At 37.4% G+C, this 22,642-nt stretch overlaps 1 protein-coding gene across 12 annotated transcripts in view; it reads left to right on the forward strand.

Moving 5' to 3' along the window:
• The window catches only part of TENM2 (teneurin transmembrane protein 2), a 1,291,038-nt gene that overhangs the window by 282,579 nt on the left and 985,817 nt on the right, over positions 1 to 22,642 (forward strand). The gene's annotated exons all lie outside the window — the stretch shown is intronic.

Raw genomic sequence — 22,642 nt, forward strand, 5'->3', positions numbered from 1 at the left:
ATAATTCACTCAATTCTGTTGAAGTGCCAGAATTTGAAATCCCACATTTCTCAGGGTCCAGAAGTAGCCCAACTGCTAAAGAAAGAGAGAGAGAGAGAAAGCAAGGTCTGGTTTTCTGGATAATGTCTGATACTAATAAAGCTCAATAAGTATATGCTTTTCTTCCCTTATTCAGCTATACCAACTCTCAGTGGCCACTGAATTGATATGACAATTAGCCATATGCAATAAACTTGTCCCTTTGTGCCTTGCTTATCAGGTATATTGCAAACTTCTAGGAGTAGATCATGCCTTAATGTCTTAAACTTCATGCATTGAATAGCACAGTGCTATAAATATAATAGGTTCAAGTAAAATTGATGGCTAAATTTATTTAGTGCATTGCATGGATTATTTCATGAATCTCACATGAGAACTCCATGAGGTAGGTATTATTGTAGGTGTTATTCCTATTTTACATAGTAGGAAACTGCGGTTTAGTGATATAACTTACTAGAAATCAAGTAGCCAATAGTGGTTGACACAAGGCTGAAACTCTAACAATTTAGAGCAGAGTCCATTTCTACTCAGCCTGCTATGCTTCTTCCTGATAGGTGAGATTAGTGAACGCATGCATGAAAGGAAGTAATCATATTCTAGAAAGCAATTCTGAATATTAAAATTTTTATCCGACCTAAAAAGAAATAAATTTCCGTTTTCTTAAACTAATACTCATTCTTGAACTGCCAAATCTGTTTGCACTTCCATTGCCTTTTTAAATGCCTGCCTTTACAAGTTTTTCTATGAAGCTTGAGCAGTAGAGTTCACACTTCAATTCAGTTTTGTGACAGTATATGGAGAAAACACCAGTGAAATTGTATATTAGGCAATATGGGAGAAAATACAGAAATGAGAATGTATTACCTTCCCTTCAGGATATTGCAATCTAATAAACCCAGATAAGCAAATAATGATAAAACAAAGTAGCCTGGTAATTACTGGACTCACAAATACCTGGGGGAACTCTGTGAAGGGGACAAACTTGGGGGAGGTCCACAGAAGCTTTGGGAGCTTTGAAGGACTTTAAGGTTCCATTTCAGTCTTTTGAAATATTTTCTTGTCCCCTGATTAATGTCTTCCTCAAAAAAATTATCTCACAGTTCTGCTTTTGGTTAAACCAGTTTCCTAGGCCCTTCTGAAAAAAAAATAAATAAATAAATAACAACTGTTGTGTCTAAATTGGAACTATAATCAATCTACTAAGATTTTATGAATATTTTAAAAATTATATTTCAACCAACTGGATAAAATTTGTGTGATGGGTTATGAATTCTATATTGGTCTAACTCAGAATAAAATTCTATAAAATACTACAAACATTTATCTAAGAGTTGATGAAATTATATAGTTTGATCATCATCTATCATTGAGATATCCATGTGGACTCAGAGAATAATCATTTTTAATGCAGTTGGGCATATCAGATGCCGGAGCCCATACTATAATATGAGTTTCCTTAGAAATATATTTATTATTCACAATGCTGTATTGAAGTGTTATTGGCTCAGGAATGTGTTTTCCTCACTCTTTCAGCAGGATGATAACATAATAGTAACTATTTCTTTCATCCAATGCTAACCTGATAAATTATCCCACGTCCCCAAGACTATAATCCCAGGAGCAGTGGGTGTTTCATATTTAGTACCTTGAAAGAAGATTATTATTGGCTGTCCCATGCATAGGCTGACTAGCTGTGATGTTTTGATATTATAGTTTGCTTCTGTTCTTAGTAATACTGATGATCATTAACATCAGATTCATATATATTACAAATATTGTATATCATATATATGATATATTAACTGATTGTATGCTTTTCAGTTGTCATTACTTTGCTAAGAACTGTGCATGCTTTATCTCCTTTTCTCCACAACAATCCCATAAGGTAAATTTTATTAGTCTCCTTTTACAGACAGTAAATCTGTGCAGGTTATAGAAGATATGTCTCCAAATTCCAAATTCTTCTAAATGTATAGTGCTTACCCACCAGTTCCCTTCTCTCTAATAGTTTCAGAGGTTGATGTCTCATTGAACCCCAAGTTTTGTTGACATGAACACAGTAGAGAAGATTGCTTTTAGCTTTTTGGCATTATGGCCTGGAAGAACATCTAGAAATTATTCCTTCAGAGAGTAGAAGAGAGAGAAGAGAAGCATCTCAACTAAAAGGCTTTCCTTGAACAGCTTCCACAGATCAACCTACAGCTGCCGCTCCAGGTGAAACGGATTCTTCTCTCACCAAGAGCCGCAGAGGCGGCAGCAGCCCTGCCATTCTCTGGGTCCCTCGTTCATTAGTAGTCAAGGTTTTCATTGTGCTCAGCAAAACAGTCACAGAAAATAAATGTGCCGCACAGATGGGCCCATAGAAAATCTTCTTGATGTATTCTTGAAAATTCACAGCTAAATGACTTTGAAGAGATGGGGGTTATTGTGTCCATGATTAAAATGAGGTGTGGCATGAATCTTTCAGATACAATGCTTTCCCTGTAGAGCTTTTTAAGACTGATAAGGTACAAAGTGGTAGCTGGCCTTTGGCTCATAGATGTACCATGGCTTATTGAACCATTCCCCAGATGATGAAGTGCATTTCAAGTATATTTGCTTTATACAAAGTTAAACTTGAAGAACTGTATAAAAATAAATCTACTTCATTTTATATAAGCAGAAGCCTTTCATTTAAGGCTTTTTCTGCTTAGATTTTCAAAAAGTAGAAGAATTACATCAGTGTTTCATTGGACCACCTATACCACCCACACCAGAATTTTCTAACGTTATCTGAGCTGCTTGACAAAAAATATACTCTATCCCATATATACATTGGGGTAGAAACAAGGAATCTCCATTTTTAACAAGTATCCCAGTTTATTCTTGTGACTAGTATGCCACATTTTGTGTGAATTTGAAATAGTATGATTTTAACATAATAAAACAAAATGCATATTGTAGGCAAAATTTGAAACAATGGGTTTCTTTCAAATTATAAAAAATTACAGTTGAGATTTGCAATTTTAAAGCTTGCAGATCAGATGAATTATAAACTACCATCAGCAATGCTAGTTTAGTTGGTAATTTCAAATACCTATTTTTTTGTATCGTTCAACCACATTGTTTCTTTCATTCAAATAATGTTGGCAATTTCTGCTATATCATTGCCATATTCACTGTCGCTTTGTATCTTTTATATTATAATCATGCCATCCAGGTATTCATTAAATGTTTATGCTCTCACTCATGTTTAAAAACGCTAAGCACACATTTTGAAAACGGAGTTAGAAGAGATATTTTTTAAAAAAGATCTAACAACCACTAAAACCCTATATTATTAATTTGGAATAGTGGCCTCCATAGAATATTAGAAGCAATATTGAGAATATTAAAAGTGGAAATAAACCCAATTATGCTACTAATGGTTGCAGATCTATATTCCTATGGGGAAATTTACCTCAAATTGTGCCAGTTTTGAATTATATGGGGTCTTCAGAAATTGCAGTTTGAATAAAAGTGACCTACTAGTGCAGTAGAGTTTGAAAACCACTGCAAAGCTAGTAACCGATGTCTTGCCAAGTTGGCCACTGTAGGCCATTTTTACAAGGATTAATTATTTGGACAGAAATAGAATAATAAGCCTACTTTTCTAGCAAAGAAACATCAGAATAAAGGGATGCAAGGTCATCATGGTGATTACCTCAGGAGGAAAATTCACATGGTAGTTTCAAGGGGAGATGTTCACATTGGAGTCTATGTAGATGGCATGCTAGACAGAGCTGTGCCCTCAAGCAGTGGTGTGCTGGTAAATGTTTAGCAACAGATTCTAGGAGTGAGGAAGCCCTGATTTGTGGCATTTGCTAATTCTTATCATGCACATATTCCCAGAATGATCAGCTTCAGGACACCAACCTGACATCAGTTAGGTCACCCAATCCCTGAAAATGTAACAGTCACCATTTCTGAGCTGGTTCTAGTTGGCTGCAACAGATCGATCCAGTGTCTGAAGGGGCCTAGATGCATGAGAAAACTGTACAGTCAATCCTCAATTATCCAGAGACAAATTAACCCTTTTGTGGGCTACCGCAAAATTGTGATTCAGAACTCTTCCCCCATTTCTCATATTTCAGAGGCACAAAATAGAACCCCATTTTCCCTTTATGGCCTGCTTTGTTCTTTGTCTATACATCAGTATCTCTGCCACAGTGTTCTCTTTGGATAGGTAACCAGTATTCTCTAGCTATCTTATTCCTTTAAGAACAGAAGAAAATTGTGTATGGGCCTTCCGATTAAATAGATTTGACATTCTGATTTGAGTAGCAATGATGGTGGTTGAATTGGAGATTGACATTAGGTATGGTGTCACAGCCAGCACAAGAAGACTAAGGGGCCCATTGACTAAATAAGATGGATTCCCTGAAGTTGGCTAGCAGCAGACAGATTTACCTTATCATGCAAACATAGTTCTTAGCTGGGAGGCTTTCTCCATACCGTCCTGTTCTCTGACCACAGAGTCCATTTTCTTCTTCCTTTCTTTTTAAGTCCCTTTCCTTGCCAGTATCCTGATCTGGATTTCGACTGCCTATTAGACCTTCAGAATATATTTCTTTCTGCTTCTTTCTTAGATTATTTGTTCACCTCTAAGAATGCTTCATCTTCTAGAATAAGATGCAACAGGGTGGTCTGCCTTCCTTAGAAATTCCCTTCCTGCATCCCATCTCCACATCTATCTCTTACCAGCCTTGAGGACACAGATCAAATGGTGCCTTCTCTTTCATGATCACTCTAGGTGAACAAAATTTCATCCCTGCTCTAGACTTACTTAGCATTGGTTCACAACCTTCCTTGTACATGGACATCACTTGAGTTTTTGAAAAACAATCATTGTTTAGGAGCCACCAAAAATTCAGAATTAATTGGCATAAGGTGTGGTGTGGGTAGTGGTAGGTATGTTTTCTAAAAATACCTTCTAAAAAGCTTTCTAAAAAGTGGTGACCCTAATATGTAGTCAGAGTTGAGAACTACTATTCTACAGTATACTATCCTCCCTTCTCCTCCCCCTCCTCCTCCTCCTCCCCCTCCTCCTCCTCCTCCCCCTCCTCCTCCTCCTCCCCCTCCTCCTCCTCCCCTTCCTCCTCCTCCTCCTCCTCCTCCTCCTCCTCCTCCTCCTCCTCCTCCTCCTCTTCCTCCTCTTCCTCCTCTTCCTCCTCCTCCTCCTCCTCTTCCTTCTGCTTCTTCCTGGAGCAGTCCAGCTTCCAAAATCTGTATAAAAGTAAGGATTTTTTTTAGGTGGAAAAAAAAATCTATACATTCAGTGGAAGATTGCAGACACTTTCTGGGCAGCAATAATACAGAGCCTTACCTGTGAGAAGGGAAAATCATTGGCATAAGAACTTGAGAAAACTCAGAAACCATTTCCTTGATCTACAATAATCTTGGAGCTAAAACTTCTTATAGGGAAATACAGTCCAATGCCTCACTTTAAAAAGAAAGAGATTGAAGCATCAAGAGGTTTTCCCAGTGTCCTACATGACTTTCCCAAGAGCATGTGACCTATGGTTGTAGGGCCAAAAGATGAGTTAATATTTTTTAAATGGATACACTGGTTTTGCAAAACCATTTTATATGTGTTAAGTTTTTGTTTCATACATCAACGCTTCTTTCCTTTTTATTACTTAGTAGTATTCTATGGTATAGATATACCATAGTTTAATCTTTTTTTTGACACCTTTGTTAATAGAAAATTTATCACAAAGTTCACCTGTTAAAAGTATATGATCCAGTGATATCTATGGGTTATATCTATAGAGTGGCATAATCATCATAATCTAATTTTAGAACAGTTTTTATCACCTCAGAAAGAAAACTGGTATCCCATTAACCCTCATAACAGTCATAGGAGATAAGTCTAGTATAATTTTGCTTAATGATGGGACTAAGACATGAAAGGTTAAGCAATTTGCTCAATGTCATGTGTCTAGTTAAAGGTAGAGCCAGAATGAAAAACTAAAGTGATCATATTCCAAAGCTCCATTCAAAACCAGAGCTAATCCAGTGTTCCTTTCCCACACTGTGTGGGAGAGGATTCAGTTTAGACAAAAAGTAAATAGATTTGTTTCCCCCCTGCAGATCATTTATGGGGAAAGGATTTCACTGGGAGGAAGAAGGAATAGAGGCAAGTCTCAAAGTCTTGTAACCTCCACTAACGGTTTATCCTAGCCTATTGAGTCATTTTGTCAAAGCTGCTATATGCCCTCTTGCAAGCCTCACTTATATTCTACTTTGTCGACCTGCTATTTAGTTTTCTCATTTTAGAGTGTAATATCCTTGAGTGTGAGGACCATGAATTATACATATTTGTTTTCTTCATCATGCCTATTGCTATACTTAGCCTACATAATAGGTCTTGATAAATCTTTGGAACAAATGAATGAAGGATTCCTAGTGATGCTACAGTATGACATTTAGACAGCAGGTATTCTAGATTTTTCCATCATTAAAAGATTACTGGTGGAAGATTCCTCAAATAACATGCATGATATCACAGGTAACAGAAAAATATAGTTTGTTTTATCTAAATAATACATTTTGTGGTAAGTTATTGGTGTTAGTTTGGTCATTTTAAAAATGTATAACATATACACTTAGATTAATCCTGTTTTAAGTTGTTTTTGAAAAATACTGACCTTCATGTGGCAAAGGCTTTGTTATGACTTCTTAATGAGTTTCTAAGAAAGAACTATGAGTTCCTAATGTATTTTACTCATAATTATACCTTATGATTGTGTTTAGAGGGGAGGTGCCCTGACTCACGAGTCTAGTGGAATCTTTGTGAGTTTTAATTACACAGCACTGCCACCTAGCATCAACCACAAAGGTGGTTTTTTTGTTTGTTTGTTTTTTTTAAGAAGCAGGGACTGAGATTACTTCTGGGAGTATTTGCAGCAGCTTCCAACCAATGTTGTTTACTTGAAAACCCTTGTGATTGGGAGTGAATTGGTGTCAATGAAGAAAGGAGTTGAGAAATCTGCTGAAGAGTTTCAAATGTCATAGCTGCATATTCATGAGTTGCAGGCACCTGTGGCTACTGTCTTCCTGTGGATTCCTAGTGCTGCTGTCTTTAGAAGCACTGGAGGTTGTTTCCAAATGGCACCATTGTTTATTTGCATATAAATAAATATATAAAGGAAATATTGGGGAGTGGGTAACAAACACATAAAATTATTCTGGCATGGGGAGAGGAAAAAAACTCCATCCTCTTTCAGGAGAATGCCACCCTTAACAGACAACCTTCTCAGGAGTTGATGGTGCCTATTTCGAATCTGGATCCCTTTGGTTGACAGTGTGGTGAAGCAGATTTTCTCTGCCAGCCTGAGAAGTCCGTAGAAGCTGGCTACAGGGGAGAAACAGAAGACATTAATCCCCTTTGCCGTTTCTTTTGGGTGTCTTGCAATGTGATGGACAATGTGAATCCAGGACCCCGTTCTCCATCTTCTCGGTTCCCAAACAGTGCTTTAAAAGACACATCAAAACAAATCAATAGTATTTAAGGGGTGGGGGGGACATCACACTTAGATTGATGCTTTACATAATGAGCCCTTTATGAGATGTAATGCCAACTGTTAATCAATAGACATGCCAGAACTGCCTCTAATACAACCTTGTAGAGTTTTTTTTTAATTAATCCTTATTAAAAATATTGACTTGTTGTGACTTGCTGTGGCCGCTCCTGGCTCTGTTTTTTATCCTAATTAGGAGGTTATGCTACACTGCTTAGGCTGCAGATAATAATGTAATGATTATTGTCTTAAAACCTGAGAATCAATATAAGATACTATCAAACTGTACCAAGTGTCACAATTATGAAAATTACTCCAGATCTTAAAGATTTACAAAAGCGATATTATGTTTTCTGTCTTATACTTTTTTTCCCATTTGCTTTATTCTACAGTTATCTCAGGAGTAGACAGGTTCAAAAGCTGCTTTTTTTTTTTTTTCCGCAGAAGGCTTTGTCAAATCATTATATTTTGACATATCGTGTTCCAAGGGAGCTGCCATCTTCCTTACTGCAGTCATTTAAAAGAACTCCCTCTCCCCAGCACCCTATACCTCAAAAGGCATTTGTATATTAAACTAAAAGTTCTAGTACAAAGGGAAAAACAGGACATCCAGAGGTTTTACCAAGGGATGCCACTAATCCAAAGACCCACAAGAGAGAAAGAAAAATAAATGAATAGAAGTGAGAGAATGGCTTGTTGCTTTTCCAAGAGACTCAGAATATAAAAGTGGGAGGAATGTAATAATAATAGTTAACATGTATGCATAGAGCATTTCCTTACCCAAACCAGATATTGTTCTGAGTTCTTTATGTCCATGAACTCATTTAATACTCACTGTAGCCTTGGAGGATTGTACTGTTATCCTATTTCATAGATGAGGCAGTCAAGGCAAAGAAAGTTGTATTTACTTGTCCAAAGTCACTTAGGGAGTGGCAGAGCAAGAACTCTGAAGCTCAGCCTCTGGCTTTCATGTCTGTCTGTGCTATTAAGCACTGTGATAATTGAGACCATCTGTCAAGCACAGCCTACTCATTTTGCATCCAGGATGCTGGGTGGAGCTCAGCAAATTTAAATGACTTATCTCAAGGTGTCAGCCAATAGTAAACTGTTAGATATCCCATGTTACATAAATTACACATCTCGATCCCCTCCCCTCTCCAGGCCAAAGTCTTTATCCCCAAGGGTGTTCAGACCAGGGGTGGCAGGCAATATTGTGCAAAGCCAGTGAGTCTCAGCCTCCTGAGTCGCCCTGGCATCTGTGTTCCCTGTCTCCTCATGGCCAGCTCTTTACAGAGCCATTGTTCCTATGAAAATTAGGGAGGGGTGGTCATGCGAGGGAGCCCCACTGTTTGGCTCTGTGTTTGTGAATAAGGAAAATGTTTTCCTTCTATAGCCTCTTTAGAGACAATTAAGCATTAGCTTTTGTCGGATGCTAAATTATGAGTGAATTTAGTTTAAAGTATGTGAACCATGCACCCTTTGAAATTTGCCTGAAAAGGCTCATTATAAAACTAATGCTATGAAAAAGCACTCCCTTTCAGATTAGGGAAAGCACCTGAATAGTTTTCATAAGTGGCTGCGCATCATTTGAAAGCATTCTAGTGTTGCCTGAAACGCTTTCAACACACCTTTCAACTAGGAAATTTCACATTCAGCATATCTGTAGTTCTACAAGACTTTCAATAATATTTAAATTGGTTAACTGTATTTCTTTTATATCTGTTTTAATGCTTTTATTGATTTGAGGTAGATAAACTTGATTGTGCATGAAATCTTATTTTTCCACACAAAGGAGATATGATTTGAGCATATACGAGGAGAACTGTACCTCTAAATCAAGCCAGACCTTTGCAATGCAAGGGTTTGGGTCAAATACAAGTTTACTGAGGCCTTCAAACTATCCTGGCACTTACTCCAATGTTTGTTTCCCCAAAAATCAGTGCTACAGAAGAGCTCTTGGATGATATCTCTTTAGTAAAGTTCATGGAGAAAAGACTCTCAATTTTTACTATTGAAAAATGAATGCTTCTTTTAAAAATCTAGAGGTTTTTTCTTTCAGTTTGTAAATTTTTAGTGGCTCATAGACACTATAATTCCTATAGCCAATAGTGTTAGATTCTTTTATTTTCCATTTTTTAAGTTTATTTTGACAGAGAGAGAGAGAGAGAGCGCATGCACCACACATGTGTGTGAGAGAGCAGGGGAGGAGCAGAGAGAGAAAAGAAAGAGAATCCCAGCCAGGCTCTGCACTGTCAATGCAGAGCCCAATGCCAGGCTTGAACTCACATACTGTGAAATCATGACCTGAGCCTAAGTCCAGAATCAGATGCTTAACTGACTGAGCCACCCAGGCACCCCCCTGCTTTTTCTTTTTTCTTTTTTTTTTTTTTAGATTCTTTCTTTTAGTAACAAGGGAGTGAAGAGCCGATTTGTGAACATTTCAGCTAATATGTACAAGAACACAGTAGGCAATACAAAATTTTTCTTTTAAAGACTGTACACTTTATAAGGTTATTTTACTTACTGCTCATACATATAAATCCAACTAGATTATCTCATCACAAATAAGAATTGATGCATGACACATGAAACCCTAGCTGCATAAGGGGCCCCTGAGTTCTTGGAGGGTTTACATCATATAGGGGCAAGTAATACATAATAGGGTCATGAGAGCTCTGTAGAAGTGGGTTCAAATCTGAGCTCTGCCACATTAGCCTCATTACCTTGTCCAAATTACACCAGCTCGCGGAGCCTCAATTTCTTCACCTAAAGGATGGGGATGATGATAATACTAATGTTATATGAACAAATGCATGAGAAACCCTGTTACATCTCCTTATTGAATGCCTACTTTGTGTCCCACACTCTGCAAGGGTTTGGGGAGGCAGTTACTCCCCATAGGTGACTTCTGTCTTCCTGGGACTTACTGTCTATGTGGGAAGTCAAATGTGAAGGTTAGTGCCTGTGAGCAATGTGGCAAATCATAAGCACACAATAAATGTCCAGATATCGCAAATGAAAAGCCATGAAAAGAATGTTTTGGAGTTAGTGATATATTTCATACTTTAGGCCTAGGACTGAGCTAGTAACATGAGGACTATGAAAATAGAACCACATGGCACTCATGTGCAAAACTGAGGAAAGAGGAGAAAATCAGGTCTCGTGTGTGTGTGTGTGTGTGTGTGTGTGTGTGTGTGTGTAACCTTATAGGTGGCTGCTGTCCGTTGATTCAGATCAGGTTTTCCTCTTCAGCCTCTGTGCTAGTGTTGTTTATAAAGAATCCAAAGAAAAATTAATACCTGTAATTAGCAAGCATTTTATACATTACAAAAAATGTTTAATGACATCCTCACATTTAATTTTAGCAACAATGCCAAGAAAAATGGTGAAATAGAGTTAAACGCTAACATCGTATGGGAGGAATGGATTTGCTCAAGGCCGTGCGACCATTGCGTAGTGGGAGGCAGAACTTCAGTTCCTCAGGAATCTTCAGCTCTATAGCTGCTCACATTTCTGTATCCAGATCCTATAATTTTGGATTAATCTCTCAGTTAAATGTACTCACTAAAGAAAGACATATACAAGGGCGCCTGGGTGGCTCTGTCAGTTGATCATGCGACTTTGGTTCAGGTCATCATCTTGCAGTTTGTGAGTTCGAGCCCCGTGTCACGCTCTGTGCTGACAGCTCAGAGCCTGAAACCTGCTTCGGATTCTGTGTCTCCCTCTCTGCCCTTCCCCTGCTCGTGCTCTCTCTCTTTCTCAAAAATAAACATAAAAAAAAAAAAAAAGACATATACAACATGACTAGGTATTGTAGGTTAGTTTCAGGTGACCATCACCTCTAGATTTCTATCTGGAAAGCCAGTAAGGAGAGGAAACAGAGTAGAATATTTATTGAAATCTCATATCTAAGGGAAAATGCAGTGCATAGCTCAACTCTAGGGCATTTTAGGTTATACAGTAAGCACTATTCCAGTGTGAAAGCTGACTGAGAACTGTTTTCTGAGGAAAAGTTTAGCCCACTCAAAGGGAACCTTCTTTTCCTATTACCACTAGAGATGGAGTTTCAGCATCTCCAGCATGTGTCTCAATTTGTGTTTTAGTTTTTTAAAAATTTCTTTAACGTTTATTCATTTTTGAGAGACAGAGACAAAGTGCAAGTGAGGGAGGGGCAGAGAGAGAGGGAGACACAGAATGTGAAACAGGCTCCAGGCTCTGAGCTGTCAGCACAGAGCCCAATGCAGGGCTCACACTCACAAACGGTAAGATCATGACCTGAGCGAGAGGCTTAACTGACTGAGCCACTCAGGAGCCCCCAATTTTTATTTTTCATAAAAAGAACAGAATTATCCCTCTACAGAGATGATGATCAAGTGAATGTCCTTAAACATAGAGAATATTGACACAACAGGCTCCATGTTTAAAGAGAGTCTTAAACTTTTATGAATCAATATCAAAAACACAGTCGCAAGGTTATGATCTCACGGTCCGTGGGTTCAAGCTCCACGTCAGCATTTGGGCTGACAGTGCGGAGCCTGCTTTGGATTCTCTCTCACTCTCTCTGCCCCCCTTTTTCTCTCTCTCTGTCTCTCTCAAATAAACATTTAAAAATTGAAAAAATAAATTGTGGGAGAAAAAACACTATTGTCTGTAGGAATGACTCAGTGGGAGGTGCAATCACAGCTACAAGTGTTCTCATTTTTTATAGGGATCCGTCAGTGTCTGGAAAAATGAACTGCTTTTATTTCATGGAGATTATACAGAACCTGTGTTTCTCTCTGTTTGGGATTCTAGGAAACATAGACTTAAGTGAATTTATGGACTACCTTATGCCTTTGACAGGACACTATGCATTTCAGTTTGCAAACATTACCCTCACTTCTTTCTGTAGATGCTTATTTTCTGCCCTTATATTCCTTCAGCTTCAGTTCCCTCAAAGTTTGTTTTATTCTAAATTGTTTTGAAAGCTGCCTTAAATCTTTTTGTAAAACAGTGTGAGAAATGCAGGAATATTGCATTAACATATTTTATTGCTTCGTTCACATTTAATGATTTAAATATTTAATTAAATATTTTATTCACATACAAATTATAGCCATTTAATCTCTTTTTGCATTAACCATTATTTCATGTATGATTTAATTGATGTGTAAAGTCTGAAAAAAAAAGTTTAGAAAAGGAAGGAGAGGCCAAATATTGGCAAGGAAATAGTGTTTGGGTTTTTCAATGGTTTTCAAACCTGGTTGCACATCGAAATGATCAGCAGAGGTATTTTCTAAATGCAGATTTTGAATCCCATCTCCATCTCCATCTGTTTCGGTATATTGGATCTTGGGTGGGGCTCTGCCACCTTTATTTTAAAAAGCTTTGGAGGCAAATGCAGATATGAAGCCAGGATGGAGAGCCACTAAGAAGCGTTTAAAGAGTAAGAACATCCTAGAAGAATAAAATTACACAGAAATACAATGTGAATTAGTTCGATAGCTGAATACCAACTTACCTGGACTGAAGAAAAATTGCTTAAAATTTACCAAACGTGTGCTAACTTCCTACAACATACTGAGCTGGATGGTAGATTATAGCAATTTTCAAGATGTCTTCGTGTCACAGGGCACATTGCATAATGCCTCTCCTTGACTGCACCATCACCACCATCATCCAAAAACATATGTTGAAACTACTCTAGCAAAACACGTTGCTGTGTGCTGGAGATGGAAAACATTCTAAGATACTGCCTTTACGGTCAAGGAGAGTCCGCTATTTGGACAAACAGGCCATGTATGTAAAAAAGATAATTAACAAAGTTTGTTAGCATATGCTAAGTGCCAACCAGTGGTGGCAAGAATAAATACTCCAGGAACTTGGGGAGAGAGACCATCATTGGCTGCCTCTGAGGTTAGAAGCCTGATAGAGAAGGTGGAACATAAAAAAAAAAAAAAGAAAAGAAAAGAAAAAAAGAAAGAAAGAGAAAAAAAAAAGCCTGACCTTGCTGTTTGTGTAGGAATTAGATAAATATTTTTCTAAAAGTCGGTATAGCTGCAGCTGGCTGCATGGTCCTGCAAATTTACTGAAACTTTATTTATAAATAGAAGGTTGTATCATTGTATGTGCAACTGTGGATTTTACCAAAATAATGTCCCCCCCTTCCTTGTCCCCCTCATCGTCGTTGTCTTCCTCCTCCTTCTTGTTCTTCTTTCTTCTTCTTTTTCCATTTATAGTTCAGTGTCTGAAACTATCAAGCAGGAAACCAGTTGGAAATATATATTTTAGGGAGGCCATAAAGCCCTGACCTATCTATAGAATGACAGGCACTTATGAAGAGAGGGTCAGCATGTTCCCAGGGATTTCAACCTCACCTTGGGTTGACTGCTGTTAACCGGGGAGTTTATTGTATGTCAGTCTGAAAGCAAATCTTCTTGATTACAATTAAGGAGAGTGAAATAGTGCTTAACAATTTTTTCCATTATAAAAATGAGAAAATGCTTATTAACATATAATGCATTCACTTATTATGATAAGAACGCACTTGATTTCATTTTTTCCTAAGTATAAAAAGCATTTAGAGGGAGTTGTTTTTATAGTGACTCAGAAGAAAATATCTCTGGCAAAATTGAAAGCTAGCATCAATGACTATGAGACAGAAACATAATGTCTAAGTTGTTTTTTTTTTTTGGGGGGGTGGCATTTTGTTTTTGTTTTTGTTTACTATGTAGAAGTTTGAATGTGCATGACAGCCTCATATGAAGGACATGATTTATAGAGTGATCTGAAAATTAATAAACAATTATATCAGGAAGTGAAATGGTGTTTTTTTTTTAAAGAACCTTATGGTTTTTTTATGAGCATGGGTAAAAATCCATGAAAACACTCAAGAATGCCCAGATGCTTTCTATCAAGCTAGTAAAGAGCACTTTAAACGTCTCTGATAGAACTCGGTGCCGAGAAAATAGCATTGGCCTAACTTTAACAAGTGGAGAGCTGGAAATAACACAGGAGACTGGTTCCCTCGAGCTACAGCCCTAGCTCTGTCTCTGTGTATCCAGATGAAACATGAGGAATTTAGTCCATAATGAGTCCTCACACCCAGGCTAAGGGCAAACAAATACAATTTTTAAAAATCTGTTTTGAACGGAAGTTTCTTCTTTCTCTTCCTCTAGCTTTTGGATCACCCTTCACTTTTACTCTTCTTCTAACTCCCGGAGCTAGAGGACTTCATTATGGTAACAGTGAAGAACATGTTTTTGAGCCTGGGAGGTTTTTGGAAGTTCAAAAACTGAGGCTTTTTTGTCATCATTGTTTAAAGGCCACACTATACTTTGTTTCATCAGTACTCTGTTGTGCACAGACAAAATAGAGCCACAAACCATTTTAGCAAAAATCAACAATAACCCAATTCTTAGAAGCTAGGCTACTTGAAGAGACCAACTTGAAAATGCCAGACTTCTATCAGACTGCACATCACAATCGCGGGGCCCTTGTGAAAGGGGCTTATTCCATAAACTTAGCAGGAAGGACTGATTATATTTAGCAGAAGTGGGTCATGAAACATTTCAAAACAACTAACTGTTTGAAGACTTGAGTCACAATGTCTAAAGACTAAGCAGTGTGGCTTGTTCTCCATCATGGACAAAGAGATTATATGTGAAAGAAGAGAGAATGAGAACAAAATCGTGATGAAGCTGACATATGCCCCTTTCACTCTTTGTGTCCACTTGGACATACTTTACATTATTTCCTCTCTACCTCAGTCTTTCTAAATGTACCCATTTTGACAATCCGTGTCCTTTATCTTTGACATTCTTTCTTCCCAGGAGCCGGCCTCTATTAGTTTGCTAGGGTGCCATTAACAAAGTACTACATACTGGGGGGCTTAAACAACAGAAATTGATTTCCTCACAGTCTGGAGGCTAGAAGTCCAAGGTGTCAATATGGTTGGTTTCCTTGGAGGGCCTCTGTCCTTGGCTGAGAGATACCACTTTCTCCCTGTGTCTTTTTATGGCCTTCTCTGTGTGCATGTCTGTGTCATCATCTCCTCTTCTTATAAAGACACCAGTCATGTTGGATTAGGGTCCACTCCAATGACTTCATTTAAGTTTAATCTCCAAGCTAAACACGCTGTCTCCAAATATAGTCACACTCTGAAGTACTGGGAGCTAAGATTTCAACATATGAATTTTGAGGGAAATAATTCAGCCCATAACACTCTACACTCTGGCCCCCAAAATCCATCTCTTCTTAAGAGCATTGCCTACCCACACCCACCATTAGGAGTCCTTTGTATGCAGAAAACAGAGTGCAACTCAGTCTGGCTTTAGTAAAAGAGGGAAACAACTCACACAGCTGAAAAATTTGAGGCAGACATAGTACAGCTGTATCCAGATACTGTAATGATTTTTATCAGGTGTTGACTTCACTCTCCATCTGTCAGTTCTGCTTTCCTTTGTAATGGTTCCATTCTCAGAGAAGCTCTTCCTCATGATTACAAGATGGCTGCCATCTGCTCCAAATTATTGTCTATTCTATTGGTAACACCAGCTGAAAGAGAGATTGCTTTTATTCTCACTTATTTTAGTAAAAGTCCCAGATTCAGGTCTCATTTGTATGACTAAAGTCTTCATCCATTACTAAACCAATCTTCTGGTCAAGTCAATGACCTGATTGGGACCTCACTCTGATGGGTGAAACCTGGGTCATATGTGTGGCTCCAAATCAAGGGTGGGGTGAATCACATGGAATACAAGTGAGGGAGTGGTGAGGTCTCTCAGGAAATTGAAATTGCTGTTTCAGATGCAGGAGGAAGGGCCACTAGGCCAAATCAAGATATTCATTGCACCAACCTTTCTCCCTCTTATAGAATAAACTCTTAATTATCTTTGCTCAGGCATCTCCTCCTTTCTAAGATCATCTCTGAATTTCTGAGATCATCTCTGAATGGTACCTTATCCACACTGTAATGATTACATGGACTTTTGGCATGTTCTTCTCTCTCTCTGGAGAATGGAATCTGTAAGAGGAAGAAGAATATCATTATTATGTCTTTCATACATCTAATTCCAAGGCAGTACTTAACATATAGGAATGATATATGTGTGTATGCACATGTGAGTGTGTATGTATTTTAAGCTGTTTAACTCATTGAACCACAAATTGTGGAAGTTATGTCTTCTATGGGAACTTACTATCATTCTTAGAAATCTGACACAGAGATGTCATTGAATCAGTGGCTGGAAGATGCTGGAGGTGTAAAAATTGAATATCTCCTTTGTCAGAAAAGAATATATGACAGGAATACAGTGGACTATTTTTTTTTTTTCTATTTGCATTCTGTCTCTGGGCCCTGGTTTCCCTATTTCTAAAACAATCTGATGTTTGGATTACACTTTAGAATTCTTTGAGGAGTTCCATTTGATGATTCTTGGTGATAGTATAATACAGCATGAAGCAGGCAGATGTGCCAAATCCAGGGATATGTATGAGATAGGGATTGAGTGTCCATATATGATATCTAGGCAAGAAATTTATAGAATTTGGGAAGCTCACAAAAGTTTTTTTTTTTTAATTTTTTTTTTAACGTTTATTTATTTTTGAGACAGAGACAGAGCATGAACAGGGGAGGGGCAGAGAGAGAGGGAGACACAGAATCTGAAACAGGCTCCAGGCTCTGAGCTGTCAGCACAGAGCCCGACGCAGGGCTCGAACTCACGGACTGTGAGATCATGACCTGAGCCAAAGTCAGACGCTTAACCGACCGAGCCACCCAGGTGTCCCAAAAGTTTTAAGAATGTCCAGAGAGAAGTGAAGATGCCCTCAGTCCCTTTCCATAGCCCCAGATGGGTGGTATTAACATGTCTCTCCCCCAGCCTACCTCTACTTTTATACTCTTTTTCTCAATCCAAGTGCAGAAATGCCTTGGCCTACTTAGTTTTGTCTGGTCTTATCTTTCTCTGCCCTAAGTAAACATTATCTAAGATTAATATATCTATTTATTTCCAGAAACCTATCTATTGTTTCTCCCATTAGGGTTAAATTGCATGTTGGCAGGATAGCAAAAGTTTCTCTTGTAATTCCCAGGATTTCTCTTCATTAACAAATACCTTGTGAGAAACTAGGAACTCCCATTTATGATTAGGTCATAAACTCTAACAGTATATAATTTTAGATCCATTATTTTCTTAGTTTCTGATTAGAGAAACCAGTCCATTCACTTCCTCATTTTGTGACCCTTATCCACGTGCCTGTCACATGGTAGATGCTCAATAAATATAATTTTTAATGACTGAATGAATAGATAAATGAATAAATAGCTTCCATTGGGAGGTCCATATTTCATCAATTTTAAGAAGTTTATATTTTTTGCATTTTAATATCCCTGAAACAGTTGATAACTGCATTCAATCACTCTTGGCAAGAGACCATAATAATGGAAATGTCATTGCATACACATAGTAAAAACTTCGATCAGGTCTTGTACACCTGAAACTAATATTATGCTACAAGTTCTTAACTGTAATTTAAATAAACCTGAATTATGAGCAAAATTCAGTCAGGTCATGTGCATTATCAGTAATATAGATTGAGTTTAATTGCTATCTGTATTTTAAAAGCAGCAACTTGACATTTAGTGAACATTTTAAAAAAGATTTGTCTTAGTTGTTTAATAATCTCCCATTTATTTCATCTATTTTTTAATGGAGTCCATTTTCTTAAAGTTTATTTATTTATTTTGAGAAAAAGAGAGAAAGCACGAGTGAGAGAGGGGCAGAGAGAAAGAATCCCAAGCAGGCTCTGCACTGTCAGTGCAGTCTGATGTGGGGCTCTATCTCATGAACCCGTGAGATCATAACCTGAACTTAAATCCAGAGTCAGATGCTTAACCAACTGAGCCACCCAGGCAGCCCTAATAACCTCCCATTTAAACCTAAGATCAAGAAAGCATCAACAATAAAACTTAGAGAATAGTTGTCAACAGTTTAGAGGAAAATCACAAAGACTATGTGGAACTTTGTTTTAGGAAATGCTGAATCATCAGCTTTCCAGCATAGAGAATACCTACATGTGATAAAACACAGATATTTATAACTCTAACCAAAAAAGGAAAAAAAAAAAAGAAAAAAAAAATTTGAACCGTGAGATTCCATATATAAAGAAGCGTTAGGAATTTGTTTTATATTTTCCACAAAATAATAATCAAAATCTATGTCTACATAAGTCTTAAGAGCTCTTTCAATAAGTTAATAAATTAAATGATAAGGCATTTGTCCGTAGTTTGATTGCCAACATTTTTTATTAATCATTTGCAAAGTAATAGTATATCTTACAATCCATAGATTTGAGGTCCTATTAGTAGGAGAGATATTTTGGGGACAAGAACTCAGTTACCCGCCCTTGAATCTCACCACACAGAATATTTTCTTTAGCTTCCCTGATACCATAGGAAGTTATTTTCCATGAAGATAGACTTGGATTAGACGTGAAGGAGAGTTTCTCCAAAATTAGAATACTCTGAAGACAAGAATTAGCTATTGAGGGAGATTGTGAATTATTCAGCCTCTGTGATTTGCAAGGGAGATTTTTTTTCCTGTGCCACTGATGGCCAGGATCTGCATATGTTTACACGCATAGCACAGCTACCTTTTTAAAGTAGACACTTCCTTCCATGAAACGACTAGGCAAACTGGCCTTCCCTCCTGATTCCCTAGGCACAAGAAAGAGAGCAACTGAAATAATAAGAATCAGGATAGCAGATTGTCTTAATCAACATATCAGAAGCCTGTGAAGAATTCAAAATAGTCAACTTGTTTGGATTCTCACTCCACTGATCAGGAAAAGATGTTCTTGATCACAGATAAAAGTTGCTTTTCTGTTGCTCAGTTTCTATTTTAGAAAATAAGAGACTGCTATTTACTTATGATTAGATATTCTGAGAGAAACCTTTCTGGGGGCCCATTGTACATTGTATTGAGTTGTATACAATGTAATTAGATAGCAGTATTTGCATACTTGGTTCATAAACAGAGCAATGGCCTTATGCGCCTGAGTCTATAGGTTTTCCTATAAGCAGATGAGATAAATCCCAGAGAAAGTGGTATCTGAGTCATTGCCTTTCAAAATGAAAACAAACAGATCTGGTATCTTCAGGGTATCTTGTGTTCATTTATCTAACTGTAAATGGTAGTGTACAACATCATGGCTAATAGACACTTTCCATTTATTTTCCAATTTGGAATGGGCTGATTGGCCTCTTATAGACTGAGGGGACACTATGTAAGAGCACCGTTTTCAACCAGAGAGGTACAATTCAGGTCAGGATGCAAGAGTCACACTTCATCCTCAAGAGCTATGTCATGATGCATTTCTCAATCCTCTAGGTTTGTTCCTTCTGCCAAGAATTTGCTTTCTCCTTTGCCTGATTACTCTTACTCTTCCTTAGACATAAAGTTCAGGCATTCTTTCCCTACGTTGCCTCACCTAGCCCACCTCCATTAACATTGGGTAGTGTAGTTGCCATAGTGACAGTACCCCTGCCTCCATTTAACAGGATTAATCAGACTGTGGTGTACTTTTTGTTAGTCTGTTTCCTCTACTAGAAGTCTGTGAGTAATGTGAGGTCAGATGTGTTGCTTAGACCCAGTACTAGGAAGATCCTGGTAAAACAGTTGAGAACTGTATGCAAAGTTATATCATATTTATTAAGGGGTAAATTAATGAACTCATTTGTAATATTCCTTTTTAGAATTTTATTGAAGTTTCTCTCTAAAAATACATTTTCACAAACCTGACACTGGGGCTTCTCTTACATATTATTGTACTGATATGATTAATATGACCAACAATACTCCTGTAAGGAACAGGATAAGATAACTAAGTGACTTTGATAGGTGGCTTTTGTTTTTTACCCTATTTGTCCCCATTTATACTATTTTTTCTAATTATTAATCATTTCTTTATAGATAATACAAATAATACATTTGTTGCTTCATTCCTCCCTTTTTTTCTTTTTTTTACAGTGATGTTGCTCTTTCAGTGAACTTGTCCATTTTCTTAGGTTGATTCTTACTCATTTTCCAAAGCCCTTGTTTTATGTGTATCAGGTAAGAAGTTTTCACTCCCAAAAAAGATAAAGAATTATGTATATAATTTATCCATACTTTTATGGGGTCATAATAGGAAATAGCAGAGCTAGGAAGCTTCTGGGTTTGTTGACCCAGCCATTCATGGTGTAATCAGGAAGCCAGTTTTTCTCTATCTTTTGCTTTGCTATCCATACGTTGGCTTTTTCCCAAGCATGGCTTTCCTTTGGCTGTACATGGAATAATCAATAGTAGCAGTTAGAGCCACATACTTCCTCCTTTATGCTCAATGGGATAAAGGACACATCTCTTCTTACTTTCCCTGAACAAGAAAACTGTTCCCATATGTTGTAAGAAACCTCTTCATGTCTTTCTATATTGGTTGGGCCTCATGTTCATTCCTGAACCAATCCCTATTGTCACTGAATGTATTGTACCAATTGGCTTAGATCTGGACTCACAAACAAATCCCTGATAAGGGAGAATGAAAGTAACATAAGTTGCTTACTGCTTGAGGAGAGGTCAAACCACTAAGTATTATGGCTTCTATACAATGGGAAAGGGGTCGAATGGATATGAAGAAGTCATGTGTCTCCATCAGTGTGCTATATCTTTCCTTTAGATGTTCCAATGATAACTTCAACATGTCCCCCAGTGGATCACATTATTTCCTCCTAGAACTAGTCCACTTTGAAATTTTCCTGCACTATGAACTTCATCTAACTTTTCATTATTATCCACTCTAAAAGACAAGAAGTTACTTTTGACTCTGTCTCATTCAATTTCAAGCATGGTTCAATACAAAGGGAGCAAAGTACCTAGTCCATTTATTCTGCTACTATTTACTGTATATCAGGCACTAGGTATATAATTGTATACAGTGCCATTATTAGATTGGCAATATAAGATTGGCATATAATGCTAATTTTTTTTTTTTTTTTTTACAGTTTTGTCCCTTACAAACAGTAAATAATTTGCTCATATACAAATTTGTGACAAAGGTTCTGGAAGGAAAAAATAGGGTAACATGAAATAAAAATTGAAGTTCACATTATCCAGTGGATAGAAAAGACTTCTTGGAAGAAGTGATATGTAAGCTGAGTCCTGAAGAGTGGAGGCATATAGGCAGACTAAGAGAAAGATGATCATTGCTCACACAGAGAGAATTATATACAGTGTCATAATTAAGGAGCTGGAAGAATCCCAGCAAGAGTATGGTATAACAGAAGTCAAAAGACGCATACTTCGAGAACAAAGCATTGATGGCACAATTAAATGCTGCCAAGGGGTCAAATGAGATGAGGACTGAAAAGCAATGGTTGGATTTGACAACACGATATCTTTTCAGACCTCAGCTGGAGTAGTTTTAGTGGACTGATGGGAACAGGAGCAAGATTGGAGTGGTTTGCTAGTGATTGCAAAGTGAAAAAGTGGGGACATTATATGTACACAGCTCTGAAGAAGTTTTTCTAGAAATGGAACAGAGTAATGGTCACTGAAGATGACTGTGTAGTAATGGGACTTAGATTGTTTTATTTTTATGTTTTGTTTTATTTGTTTTGAGATGAAACTCAAATTAGCATTAGCAAAGTCTAGAACTTCATGCAGTTCTTTTGGTCTTTTTTTTTTTTTTTTTAATTGATCTATTCCTGACTCATAGAACATCTGATATGTAGTAGATACTCATAAAAACTTTGACAATTAAATGAGTGATATTCTAAATTATGTTTATGTGTGAATGAGAACTATCAGTTATAGAATATGAGACCAAAAATACAAAAGAGAAATCTTTCAGAAGGAACAGGACTCAGATCCTGTGCACGTGTGGTAGTTATATCATTTAATGAGAGGAAGAAAATTTTCCCCATCGTAATGAAAGAGCAGGAAAAAAATGGGTGTAGACCCAGTTAATATCTAGATTTGAGATGAACTTCCCATCTCACAGTTTCCAGAGATTCTTAAAGGGAGTGAAGCAAGATTATCAGATGAAAG

Source organism: Panthera pardus, unplaced genomic scaffold, assembly GCF_024362965.1.
Source record: "Panthera pardus isolate Hobbes unplaced genomic scaffold, ASM2436296v1 HiC_scaffold_2, whole genome shotgun sequence".
Lineage (NCBI taxonomy): Eukaryota > Metazoa > Chordata > Mammalia > Carnivora > Felidae > Panthera > Panthera pardus.